We start from the raw sequence: 13857 nt of genomic DNA, 5'->3' as shown, positions 1-13857 counted from the left end.
TCTCTCGGAGAATCCTTTCTATCTCAGTACTGGGCCTACATTCTTATGCTTCAGCCCTTTTCCATCACGACCCCTCCAGATTGCTACCCTCTAGAGGTGTCTACACAGCCATAACACCACTACATAGAGGGCGGTGTTACTGCTCTGTGGACACTTCATCTCAGAGTGAGGGGCTGGCTCACATGATTGCAGGCCTCCTCTTTCTGGCCTTCTAGGATATTCTCCAGGTTGAGGCCAAAACTGCTCCCCCAAAGTCCCATAATAGGCATTGAACAGATTATCCTCCTCCTCTTGGTTCCCATGGCTAGAATCCTTAACTAATCCTCTCCCCACAAAGTAGGGCTGATTTCACAAGCTGTTATTTCAGCTGCTCGCTCCGCCATCTGCTCTTGATTTGCTTGGTGAACATCTCCAGCGTGCTCGGAGCTGCGCTGTCACGCTTCACCCCACTGAGCTTCTGGCCCCCCACCCTCAAACACATCTGCATCTGCACACCCCTCCCACGCCCCAGCTCTGCCCACAGTTGATCCATCCATCTGCGCTCCAGGCCCCAGCCCCCTGGGAGCTTGCGCTATCAATTACTTGCACTTAGTTCAGAATCTTTAGCCTCTCCATGTCCATGGCTCTTTCATTTATTCAATGTAGTAACATGTTTAAACTTCTCCCGTCTAGGAAAAAAAATGTCCTACCTTTAACCCTATGTCCCTCTCTAGCTTAAATCAAACTAATCTGTCATCTTCCTTGCCATATTCCAGGTTGAACAGTATCCACACAGCCCCAAAAATTCATGTTCTTCCTAGCATTCTTAGAAGGTGACTTTCTTTGGAAATCAGGCTGTTGCAGATGTAATTAGTTAGGAGTGGGCCCTTAATCTACTATGACTGTTGTCCTTTGAAGAAGAGGAGAAGGAGCACAGACAGGCACCCAGGGAGAAGGCCATGTGATGGTGGGGGTGGAAACTGGGGTGGTGCATCTATAAGCCAAGGAATGTCAGGGCTTGCAGGCAACCCCAGAAGCTACTGGAAAGGCATCTTCAGGGAGAGCGTGGTGCTGCCAACACCTGGTTTTGAACTTCTAGCCTCCAAAACTGTGAGAGAATAAGTTTCTGTTGTTTTGAGACATCTAGTTTCTGGTATTTTGTGACAGCAGACCTAGAAACTGGATATACCCCTTAAATCATCATGATTTTCCTTTTGGTTCCAAGGTTCTTTTGTGTATGACCTGTGAGAGCCAAATCCAGTCTTTATGGCCCTCTCTGGAGCACATGCTGCTCATTTATTCCTTGTTGATGCTCCTCTCACACATCCTTCTCTGTCTCCTTCATTGCTTTCTAATCTCACAGTTATCTACTGAATAGTGGAGTCCCTGGGTTCATCACCACCTCTTCCCAACTCTGTACATGCTCCACTGCAACCTCATCCAGATAGCATCTCTCCTCCTGCCCCTATGCTGATGATTCCCCAAGCCCTCTGGCCCAAGCCTCTCTCCTGAGATCGAGTTTTGAGTTTCCCACTGCCTCCTGGACATTTCCACCTAGAACTTGTACAAGCACCTCAAAAACTACATGGCTAAAATGGAAGTCATGGTCTAGAAGCCTCCTTCCCAAATAAGCCTGCTTTTCCTCCTGTAACCTGCGTGTCTGTGAGAGGCTTCATGTTCACACAGGGGCATATAAGCCAGAGCACCTGGCGTATTCTTGGGCTTCTCCTCTGCACCCTTCACTGTGGTCACTGAGGCTAAAGGACTGTGCCCGTAAGGGTTTGGGAATGCATCCTCTGCATCCATGCTGCTGCTGCTTTAGCTCAACCTCTCACCACCTCTTGTGACTAGTGGAGACCTCCACTGCACCCTACTTTTATGCTGCTCTGGGAGCACTTTCTTACACCACTTTGTTTTAAGTCACTCCCCTGCTTCAAATGCCTCAGGGGCTCCTGGTCGCCTACAGGATGATGTCCTTAGCATTCCTTCACTTGGAATAACAACGTCTTGTAGCATCTGGCTTTCAGGAGTTTAGAGTAAAGGGACTCTGTATTCAACTCCAGGACCTACCACATACTTGCTGTGTGGCCCTGGACAATGTATTTGCTCTCTCTGTGCCTCAGATTCCTCACCTGAAAATGGGGATAATAATAGTTCCTACCTCATAGGGTTGTTGTAATGATTAAATGAGCTAATATGTTCCAAGGACCTGGAACTGTGCCCAGCATGTGATAAGGGGCACTAAATATTAACTACTGTTTCTATAAGTATTACCTTTCCCCACTCCACCCCACCACCCCATCATGTCCTCCCAGCTTCCCATGTACGTTGTTTTCCAGCCAATCAGAATGCTCTCCCATCTTGGAAAAAAAGAAGAAAAAGTCCCACTTTTGTTCTCCTGGCTCTTGGCCTTGACACACACTGTCTGGAATACCTTTCCCACCACTTCTAACCCCACTCTCCCTATGAACATACTTCGACTCATCTTCTCCACCATAAGTGCCCTCCCCTGCCATCAGACATGCTCTTCATTGACTCTTTGTAAGGCCCTTGTGTTCACCTCTGTTGGAGCACAGATCACACTGCATTATAAAGGACTGTCTCCTGTCTCTTCCCATCTTTCAGAGTTTGCCTTATTGATCTTAGTGATGTCAGCATGTGGCACTCAGCTGGACAAAAAAAAGCAGGCTCATTAAAGGCTGGTAGGTGTAAGTAAAGAATTGTATAAGGCATAAAATAGAGATGGGATACAAATACGTCCCCGGCAGCCTAGGCTAGTACTGGTTTAGTCCATGGTCCTGATATAATTACTAGCAACATCCTCTTTCACTGTCAAAAATATCTCCTTTGGACAATACATTATAGGGTCACTCTAGGTATTAGAGCTGTGATTTTCACCCTATCAGGCCCAATTTTCTCTTTGTTTAACAGCTGTTTTAGAATACCCTATGCACTACCTTTAAATGGAATTAAAAGGCAATTGAAACTGTCAATAACAGAATTTCTAAAAAATCAACGTAATACCCTAAATAGAATTCTAAATGGAAGATGAAGGAGATTTTTAAAAAGTAGTTTAAACTAAAATTATTTGTGCAGTATTTTGATGTATAAATGCTTAGGTAAGTGACTTACACTTCTGGCCAAGATTCAGTAACAGAGACCAAAATTACCTTCTCACCTAAAACAACAAAAACACTGGACAAAATATATGAAGCTATGCCCCTCAAGCAACAAAGGGAATCAATCACTGGAATCAAGCAACAAAGGGCAGTGATCTTCAAAAGGCGAGAAACAAAGGAATTGACCTCCCCATCACCTATAAAAGTTTCCAGGCCACAGCACAGGAAGCAAGAATCCAGATGGAGCTCAGAGACCTCCCTGAGTTGAGAAGACAGAACTGTGAGTCTGGGACCAATGCGGCTAGAATTCATAGGGCAGAACATTGAGGAGGAGAGGGCTGTACAGAGACAGAGCTCTGGAAATCTGAAGAGAATACTTACCCTCCTTGACTATTTAACAGAGTAGTGATCAGAGGATGCAGGTAGGAAAAGTGCCTGAGACTAGAAAAAGAATCATCCACAAAGATTAAAGGGATTGGAGGGCTTCCAATGCTCACAGGGGGCCACAAACAGTCCCTGTTAATATCAGTCAGAATAAAAACTCTCTCACTAGCGAGCAAAACAACCCTAGACCAAATACTATTCTTAACACCTATCCTATCAAAGCTTCAGGGCAAAATCTGGAAGGTTCAAACTTTTCTAAGTAGCTTAGCTGTGTGACAGAAAAAAGCTCAGGAATATTTATAGAAATATAAAAACTGCAAGCAGCCAATTAGTTAAAATTGGTGATCTCTGTCATCTAATCAGAAACCATCAGGGATGTGAAGAGGCAAAAAATATGACACATAATGAGGATAAAAATCAATAATAGGATTAGTAGATAGGATAATACAATTAGCAGATCAGTACACTTGAAGCATTAATGTAACTGTATTTTATATGTTCCTAAGCTAAAGATTGGGCCTTTAAACTATGGAAGATATAGGGGAAAACCCAAACTGAATTTCTAGAAATGAACATTACTATGTGTGAGATGAAAAATGTATTGGATGGAATTAACAGCAGATTGACATTGCAGAATAAAATACAAGTGAATTTAAAAACATAGCAATAGAAATTGTTCAAAATAAAACACATGGAGAAAAAATACTAAAAAAAAATAATAATAATAGAGCATCATCAAACTGTGGGACACCTCTAAGCCACTTAACATAAGTGTATTTGGAATTCCTGAGAGGAGGAGGGTCAGAAAAAAATACCTAAAGAAATAAAGGTTGAAAACTGTTCAAACGCCCTGGCAAAACTAACCTATAAGGAGAAGAAGTAGTCAGATGTTTACATTTAAACACATAAATCACTATGGAATTGATAGCTACAGATGCAGACCACTGCAGGAGGAGTTATTTCAGTGACTCAAATTTGAATACTATAGGTGCTTTTCTTTCTTGGGTGGGACTGCCTGGTATATTCCAGGATGTTCATCATCCCTAGACCTTACCTAATAAATGTATTCATAGCTCCCAATCACTGTGCTTGCCCCCTTCCCAAAAAGTACTCTCTAGAGGGCCGTGCCACTTGTTTGAGAATGATTGGTCTAGAATAGACCAAGGATCCAAAAACTATGGCCTGCTTTTGTATGGTCTGTGAGCTAAAAATAGTTTTACATTTTTTCAAACTTGTAAAGGAGGAAGAAAAGGGGGAAGAAGAAAAGGAGGAGAAAGAAAAGCAAGAAGAGGAGGCAGAGAAGTGGAAGTAGAGAAGAAGTAGAGGAAATAGCAGTACTAGAAGAAGGAAGCAGGGAGGGGAAGGGGTGGGAGAGGTGGAGAGAAGCAACAGAGACTTTATATGGTCCATAAAATCTAAAACAAGACTATGATGACCACTGATTCCAGGGGGGAAATGGACATCATTTGGCCCCTTTCTTTCTTTCTTCTTTCTTTCTTTTTTCTTTGACAGAGAGAGAGGGTCTCACTCTTTTACCCAGGTTGGAATGCAGTGGTGTGATGATAGTTTACTGCAGCCTCAAACTCTTGGGCTCAAGTGATCCTCCCACCTCAGTCTCCCAAGTGGCTAGGACTATAGGTGCATGCCGCCGCACCCAGTTAACTTTTTTGCTTTCTTTGTAGAAATGGGGTCTCACCCCAGGCTGGTCTCAAACTCCTGGGCTCAAGCAATCCTGCAGCCTTGGCCTCCCAAGGTGCTGGGATTACAGGCATAAGCCACTGGCCCCTTTCGTCAAGGTGTCTGTAACCTAAGGGGGTATTCAATCACAGAAGCAGAACCACTGTGCATGATATGCAATAAGGACTTTATTATACCAATTAGACTTTAAGCAATCATGGGACCTGCTGAAGAAGTCTATGGAAAGCTGATGACTTTGTGTTTGGTGGCCAGAAGTCACTGCAGGTCAACAGGGCCTTCAGTCAGGAAGGAAAGCTGAATATAACATGGGAGAAAGGAAGGACAAACCAGAACCCATGACAACCAAGTAGAATCCACAAAGACAAACTAAAACCCGTGTCTGTCTGTCACTGCCTCCAATTTCTTTGGTGTTAACGATCAGAATAAGAAGATGGAGCCGGGCGTGGTGGCTCATGCCTGTAATCCAAGCACTTTGGAGGCCAAGGCGGGTGGACTACCTAAGGTCGGGAGTTCAAGAACAGCCTGACCAACATGGTGAAGCCCCGTCTTAAAAAAAAAAAAAAGAAGATGGCACCCTCTGCCACGGACCTGTACAGGTGCCTGCCTGGGACTCTGGGAGCTGAAAGATGGGATCAGGTAGAGCTATAAGAGCAAGGGTTCTGGCTGTGGACCCACATCTGCAAGACGGGAGGCAGCTCTGCAGCGGCCTGTGTCAGGTGGTCGACATGGACCTTTGGAGCATCACGGTTGCTGCTTTGCTTCTGTCTTCCGATTCTTGAGCAAATTTCTCCTTTGGCCAACCTTAATCCAGAGCCATACAGAGAAAGAGATTCTGGGAAACCTGGTTCTGGCTTAACTAAATTCAGATAATACAAAGCCACCGCAGGGGAAAAAGGCTAGCAATTGTAAAATAATAGGAAATAATACAAAATGAAACAATAATATACAATGAGTCACATAGGAGAGAGTTCTGAATTTAAATGCTACAGAAATGTGCAGCAAAGTGTGATCAGTGAGATGGCAAGGACCACGGTAGCTGTCTTAGGGCCATTGGGATGTGAATGGGGCCAGGAAGGGAGCATAGGATCTTACCAGAGACGGAGTAGGGTAGGTACCAGAGGCTGATGAACAACTTGGGGAGGCCAGGGCTGGCAAGGCTTGGGCTGGGACAGTAAGGAGATTGGCTGGACCAGAGAGCAAGGCTGGAGGCACAATTTCAAAGACCATGCTATGAAAAATGTCGTTGCCCCTGACATTTCTGGGCCCCATTGTGAAAGGGACACTTGGAGAGGATGAATCTAGTGCACGGACTTCTCAAAGGCGAGCAGCTTGGAGTCTGTGCTCTGAGGAGCTGAAGGTAGAAATGTATATACATGGAATACCTACAATGAATCGGGCTGTGCTGGCATTTTATGGGTTTTGTTTTTTAAATCTCCTGAGGAAATGGAAAATGAAAGAAGTTTCCCCTTTAGGTGCTGGGCCCCCACAGGCTCAGGGAACTGGATGAACAGAGAGGGAAAAAGCAGAGCATGTCCATGCTAGAGCTGAGAAGGGTCAGAGAGGAGGGGTTTCCCCGGGCAGTGCAGTGGAGCGCCAGCTACATGGCCAGGAAGGCTGTGCATGGTGCCAGCAGCTGCATGGCCAAAGGTTCGCCACATACAGAAATGGGGTTATTCCAGATTAAGGAAGGGGCACTGGCAGGGGCATTCACAGCAGGCTGAGTGAGCAACCGGGAGACACAGAAGTGTGTAAGCAGGAGCACTGAGGCTAGAGCAGCAAGGAAGGACATCTGCCCTCCTTAGTGAAGGAGAGAAACAGGAAAGCAACAAGTGGCAAGAATACGTCACCCTATTCCACTCTCTCTAATCATTTTCACTCTCTCCCAAATTCCTCCTGGAAGGGTCCATTGACTTCAAGTTATACTGACTCCAACTATTCTATTCCTAGAACCTTTTATGAAAATTTATGGCAAACATACATTTTGCAAAACAACGACTGTTGCATAAAATGAATCCATTCATTCACAGATCTCTGTTGAATACCTACTAGGTGACAGGCTCCATACTAGTCACTGAGGTTAGGACAACTAAGACAAAACCCTGCCTAGCAGTGGACACAGATCTGTAACTAAGTTTAACCGTTAGGAGAAACAGACAACTCTATTGTCTCTCACTGTCCTTAGCTCTACTCTCTGGGGATCTAACTCCATCATCCCCTAAAACTCACACAGGACACACACACACACACACACACACCCCCACTCTGTCCCCACCCATGCCTTTCTGGTCACTGTCAGGAAATATAAAAAGTTATTTGCCTGTAGAATGGTGATTACTAGGAACTAGGGGGTTGGCAGGGAGGGTAGAGAGCAGAAAGGAGGTTTTTTTTTGGTAGTGGTTGTTTTTAAATACTTTTAAGTTCTGGGATACACGTGCAGAACGTGCAGGTTTGTTACATGGGTATACACATGCCATGGTGGTTTGCTGCACTCATCAACCTGTCATCTACATTAGGTACTTCTCCCAATGCCATCCCTCATTTTGCCCGCCACCCCACAACAGGCCCCGGTGTGTGATGTTCCCTTCCCTGTGTCCATGTGTTCTCATTGTTCAGAGTTTTTTTGGTTTGGTTTTTGTTTTAATGGGTATAGAGTTTCAATTTTGCAAGATGAAAAGTTCTGGAGCTCTATTGTAAAACAATATGAATGTACTTAACACTATTGAACTATATGCTTAAAAAACAATTATGATGGTAAATTTTAACTTAGTTGTGTTTTACCACACACAGACATTAACTTATATGTTCTACAATATAGTCTCAATTTAGTAAAATTAAAACAGCAGTTCTAAGTAATAGTCAAGACTTCAATTTTGTGTAAGGGTTTAGATTTCTTCCCCTGGGACTGGGGCCAGTGGCAGTTCAGAATCTACCCTTGGCAAAGGAGGGCATGAGGGCATCTCTCCTCTGCTCACCTAGTTCTCCTCCTCCATCTTGCTAATGAGGTTTCTGATCCCCTTCAAAGATAGGGTGTAGGAAAGAGATGGTTCATAGGGTGACCAACTGTCCTGATTTCCTGGGACTGTCATGGCTTTGGCACTGAAAGTCTTATATCTCAGGACACCCCTCCAGTCCCAGGCATACCAGGGCCATAGATCACCCCAGATGAGGCAAAGGGAGCAGAAAGTTCTCATTTTACTGATTTGATTGTGTGTTCTAGAAACACTCCCTCTATGGCCTGCAAAGCCTCACCTGAAGTTCCCCTGAGTGGACAAATGAATTTCTATTCCAGTTGGTCACTTTCCCTTCCTTCCACAGCCCTTGAATATCTGGCAGGCCACCTCCAGCTTCTTTCTGCTAGGGTCCCCTTGCCCCTCCAGGTGGCTTTCTTGGGCAGGGCACAAAAGAACTTCCATGCTTTTCTTGCTGAGATTTGTTTGCAGTCCATGAGAAATACTCCGGGAGTCTGACAAAAATCCAGTGGCATAGCAGATAAGCCAGCCAGCTGGGCACGCCCTACAATTGAGAGGTCAAGTCATGAGACCCCACTCTTTTATCTGCTAACTCCTCCTTAGCCTTCCGGACTCTGCTCAGGTGCTTCTTCTTCCAGGATGTACGCTCCTGTCCCCACCCTTTCCTACCTACTCTCTTCACACCACGGGCTGACCCAGCGCAGCATTTCTCTCCCATCTTACAGCTGCCTGCTTCTTTGTATTCAGTCTCCGCGACCTGAAGGTAGGGGCTGCATCTGCCCTGATCATCACTGTATCCCTTGCTTCTACCACAGCACTTAACACAGAGTAATTCCTTGATCAACATTTTCCCGATAAGTGAACAAAAACTAAATCTATGCATCAGGTGAATATTAGGCTGAGCAGAAATGAAGCAATTGATAAAGTACGAGAGAAGGATATACCGGTTACTCTAGGCATGCTGATTCAATTTTAGAGTTGTTGTGATTATTTCATGTTACTCTGCCAGGCTTCAGTGTTAGGCAAGGGCAATTCTCTGTGTAAGGAGGGACAGCTCTCCTGAAAAGTCCTGTTGGTCCTAGGAGGTGACGGTACATGTGACTCGTTCCTCACACCAGAGGCTAAACTACACTAGCAAGAGAGCTGCAGCAGGAACCTTCTGGCAGGAAAGAAACAGCATGCTCTGTATACCATGCTGGAAATGGTATACAGCAAATAAAGGATGCCCACCATGTGAAGACTGACCAGGATGCAGAGGAAGATGTCAGGCAAGATCCTACCCGTGCTTAGGGACACAACATGTTTATTAGCATCATTAAGTACTAGCTAACATGTAGAGAGCACTGAGCATGTGCCAGGCACTGTGCTAAACACTTCACATACACTCTTTCAGGTAATCTCCACCATGGCCCTATAAGGTGACACTTATAAATATCACCATTATATAGATGGGGAAATCGAGGCTTGGAGAGGTTGTTTGCCTGAGGTCACAAAGCTAGTAAGCAGCAGAAAGAGAATGCAAACCAACAGAAATTCCATCTAGATACCCAACTCCTCACATCCATCTATTTTTGTAAACTAGACTAATCCCCAAGGAAACATGAGTCTACATTTTATTTCAACAAATAACAGCTGTTTCCTTACAGTAGGTATTTAAATCTTTTTAATAAAAATTTAAAATCTGACCAGGCACGGTGGCTTACACCTGTAATCCTAGCACTTTGGGAGGCCGAGGCAGGCGGATTACCTGAGGTCAGGAGTTCAAGACCATCCTGGCCAACATAGGGAAACCCTGTCTCTACTAAAAATACAAAAAATTAGCCAGATGCAGAGGCGCATGCCTGTAGTCCGGGGGGCTGAGGCAGGAGACTCACTTGAACCTGGGAGGAAGAGGTTGCGGTGAGATGATTTCACACCACTGCACCCGAGCCTGGGTAACAGAGTGAGACTTCATCTCAAAAACAAAAATAGTAAAATCTATTCTAAAATTAAAGTTTCACAGCCATCAAATGTCAAATATATTATATATTAAAATAGATTTATATATATTACATACAGATATGATATGCAATGTGATATGAAGTGCTGAATGCAGTGTATCAGAAAATACAAGCGAATAAAAAATACCCGACAGCGTTATATAAAACATCAGCTGCTTACCAAATTTGAATTAAATAGTTAAGAACTGTGACCTATTAATTAAAGTATTAAATCCAGCCTTATCTAAAAAACCCTGTATGTCTTAGGGGAATGATACTTTTTAAAACAATAATGTTGGTAATTTGAATAATATTTAGATCTATCTTAAAGCCTAGTATATATACTACCCTTTTACCCACTTTACCAGTATTACAGACACAATAAATTTTATCATGTATTTTTGGTAATGTGCTAGGAATTGTTTGAGATATAAAGACGAGTAAGATTTGGTTTTTAACCATCTGAGAGATTCCAGACAGTGATGGACACAGAAACCCGTGAAAATAACTGCAGGATGAGAAAGATTAAATTATAGAAGTCCAATGTATCATAGAACAAATGGATGTGGAAATGGAAATTTTATTTCATGTGCATACTCATTAAAGAAATAAGAAGCCTAAAATAGGTACCTTTGATTTTTATTACTTATTCCTACACTGAAGTAAAATGTTTTCTGCCCAATCTAATATTGTTCAAATCCTGAATTGCTTTAATTGAGTTATGCTAAAATGAATTTTCATGAGCACAGAATTTGTGCTCTTATCTATCTGCCCCTCACCAGATGTTACCACATTTTAGATTTTATGTTCTAAAACACGAAATAATATTAAACGTAAAGTTTTAACATAAAATGTCTTTGGACCTTCAACTAAAATATTAATGATATAAAAAACTTTATTCTCATCAAAATAAAACTAGATTTAAATTTTTCAATTAAATCATTGATAATTTACATTTTTATAAATATATGGAAAATAACCTTTTTTATTGTAAGACATTACAATTTTAAATTGTATATGCATTTAGATAAATTTCACATAAGCTTTCCCAAATCCATGCTTGCTCTGATAAAAATTTGTTTTTCCAATAGTTGATTCTTCAAAATATTTTGACTAATCCTTCTCCCTCTAATTATTATTTGCTTATGTTATTATTTGCTAATATTATTATTATTTCCTAATTCAAATTCTGAATAAACGACCTTATCCCTGGGAATATCTTGCCAAAAACAAAACCAAAAAACTATTACCTGCAGCTACACAGTTCAGAGTGTCAAGTTCTTCAAAACATTCCAATTTCTTTCACAAAAATGCAAGGAAAAAGAAAAGAGGATTGAGGAAATCTGAAAGAGACATAATAGACCATATCAACCAAACACAATACATAACCCATATTAGCATTCTAATTCAAACCAGCCAACTACACAAAAAGTTTTTAGATAACTGAGGATATTTAAATATTGCCTGGATAATTTAATGCTATTAATGGATTATTTAGGTTTGATAATAGCATTGTGGTTACATTGATAGGAATCTTCTTTTTTATAAATGGGGTCTTGCTATGTTGCCCAGGCTGGTCTTGAACTCCTGGCCTCAAGTGATCATCCCACCTCTGCCTCCCAAAGGGTTGGGATTACAGGTAGGAGTCACTGCACCCAGCTCACTGATGGAATTATTATCTTTTAGAGAAATATTCAAAAACATTTATGAATACAATCATAGAATATCTGGGATTTGATTCAAAATAATTCAGTGGGGAGAGGACTGTCAGAGGATAAAGATGACACAAGGTTGGCCCAGAGGAGAAGTAAATAGAGGTTAATTACAGTAATCTCTTTAAACTTAAAGAAAATATGTATCTTATACATTATGACATATGTATCTTAAGATACATAAGTAATGTCATATTTCAAATAATGCTTATATTTTCTTTAAGGTTCCAACTGATACCTTGAATAACACAATAATAGTCCCCTTAATTTTAGGAACTACTAGTCATAAATATGCCCTTATATATAAACATCTATATACATAGCAAAAACACAGTATTTGACAAAAAGGAAATCTCTTAGGCTACGTTTAATCTTATTGTTCTCTTTGCCTGCATTTGGGAGTAGAAACTGCTTCACTGGCTAAGTAAATCATAACTGTCCCAAAATATTATTAATTACTGACTTCAATAAACATATCCCTGCGTGCTAAGAACGATTAAGAAAATGAAGTTCGTGCTCAGGTAAACCTGACAATATTAAGGTAGCTGAGTAACAGGGAACTAACATTTAACTGAATTTCATACTGGATTCTCAAGTCCTTTTTCTTTTTCTACTCTAATTTGTTTTTTTGGATGGGGCAAATTTTGGTATTGTTAGCAATCCCCTATGTAAGCTCTTTGCAGGTGGTGTATACAGAATCAATGAATGCTTAAAATCCATTAAAATAATTTCAGTGATTACATGAAAAAAATACCCAGAAAAACTTTTTTGTAGAAATTATGAGGTGACATTAACAATTAGAATAAGGTTACTATTTACACTGTAATCAGATGTTAAAGTGGAAAAAAATTTCTGAGCATTTTTCCTGAAAGCTGGTGAGGTATGAGAACCATGACTCCCCCACACTTCCAATAAAATGTGGTGAAGGACTGGTGCAAAATCTTAGGAGCCACCATTTGCCAAATCTCCCTGCCAGCCTTGTTAGTCCTTACCGCCATTTGATTCCATTATTTTTCTCGTGGTTTCTCTGTTTCTCTAAATTTTCTAACGGCCCGTTATTAAGTAAAAAATGAAAGGAATGGGGGCCGTGTGATCTAGGCAGCCTGGAGATGAGATTTTGGAATCATCAGTTGCATTCCAATATATAAACAGATTTTATTCATTTTGGCTACTCAAAGTACACAGAATCGGGACTGTAGAATGTTACCACCATACTAGACGGCACCTGCCTGGGACTTGCTGGCAATCGACGGGCCCCTCTGCTTGCGGCCTTCAGCCAGCCGCCGGGGACCCTAGTCCAGCGGTTCCCGGACCTTCTCTCCTCTCCAGGGGCCACCATCTCCCCCACTCCTGTAGACCAGGACCTTCTGAACTGAGGGTCCGCGGAGGGCTAATCCTTGCGACAGCCTGCGTCCCCCTGCCCGCTCGTCTCTTGGACCTTCACCGCAGGCCCGCACAGCCCAGCTTGTGGACACATTTCAGGCTGCCAGGATCCAGCGCGGGGCAACGAAGCGGATAGCCGGATCAAGACTACGGAGAGGAATTCCAGCATCCTGGGGCGGCGCAGAGCACCGAGTTGCCCCACTCCACCGCCTTGGGTAGGCGGCTGGGATTAGGAGGTGGCATCGGGACCGCAGGGAGTCCAGGGGAGGGATCTCCGGTACTGCTGGCGCCTACGTCGAGGGGTACCTGGGTTCCAGGGGACCACGAGAGGAAAAAGAACGAAAATCACGCCAGGGAGGAAGGACGCACAGAATGCTCCTTGGTGAAGCGGAGTGCTCTAGGCAGGCGTGGGCCGGGGCGCGGCCCGGGGGAGTCTGGTTGCGCCTTTCCCACGCTCCGCAGAGGCTTCCCGGAAAACTCACAGCCAGAGCGCGGGGTTAGGGACCTGACCGCGCGCATCTTTCGACGGGGCTGGGTCTCAGGGAGAGAAACGCGCTTCCTGGCGCCGGGGCTCGTGGGACAGAGGCCAGGAGGAAGAATCTGGGGTCCTGGTCCAGGTCAGGCTTCGACCCCT

At 43.2% G+C, this 13857-nt stretch overlaps 1 long non-coding RNA gene across 1 annotated transcript; it reads right to left on the bottom strand.

Moving 5' to 3' along the window:
• Positions 1-802: 802 nt before the first annotated feature.
• Positions 803-3539, bottom strand: LOC108314532. The gene is made up of 2 exons (XR_001829518.2): positions 2540-3539; positions 803-1087 (listed from the first exon to the last, which is right to left on the bottom strand). It is a non-coding gene; the product is annotated as an uncharacterized LOC108314532 (long non-coding RNA).
• Between the last annotated feature and the right edge of the window lie 10318 nt (positions 3540-13857).

The sequence above is a fragment of the Cebus imitator genome, unplaced genomic scaffold, assembly GCF_001604975.1.
Source record: "Cebus imitator isolate Cc_AM_T3 unplaced genomic scaffold, Cebus_imitator-1.0 Scaffold155, whole genome shotgun sequence".
NCBI lineage: Eukaryota > Metazoa > Chordata > Mammalia > Primates > Cebidae > Cebus > Cebus imitator.
This window is presented reverse-complemented; position numbering and strand designations above follow the sequence as displayed.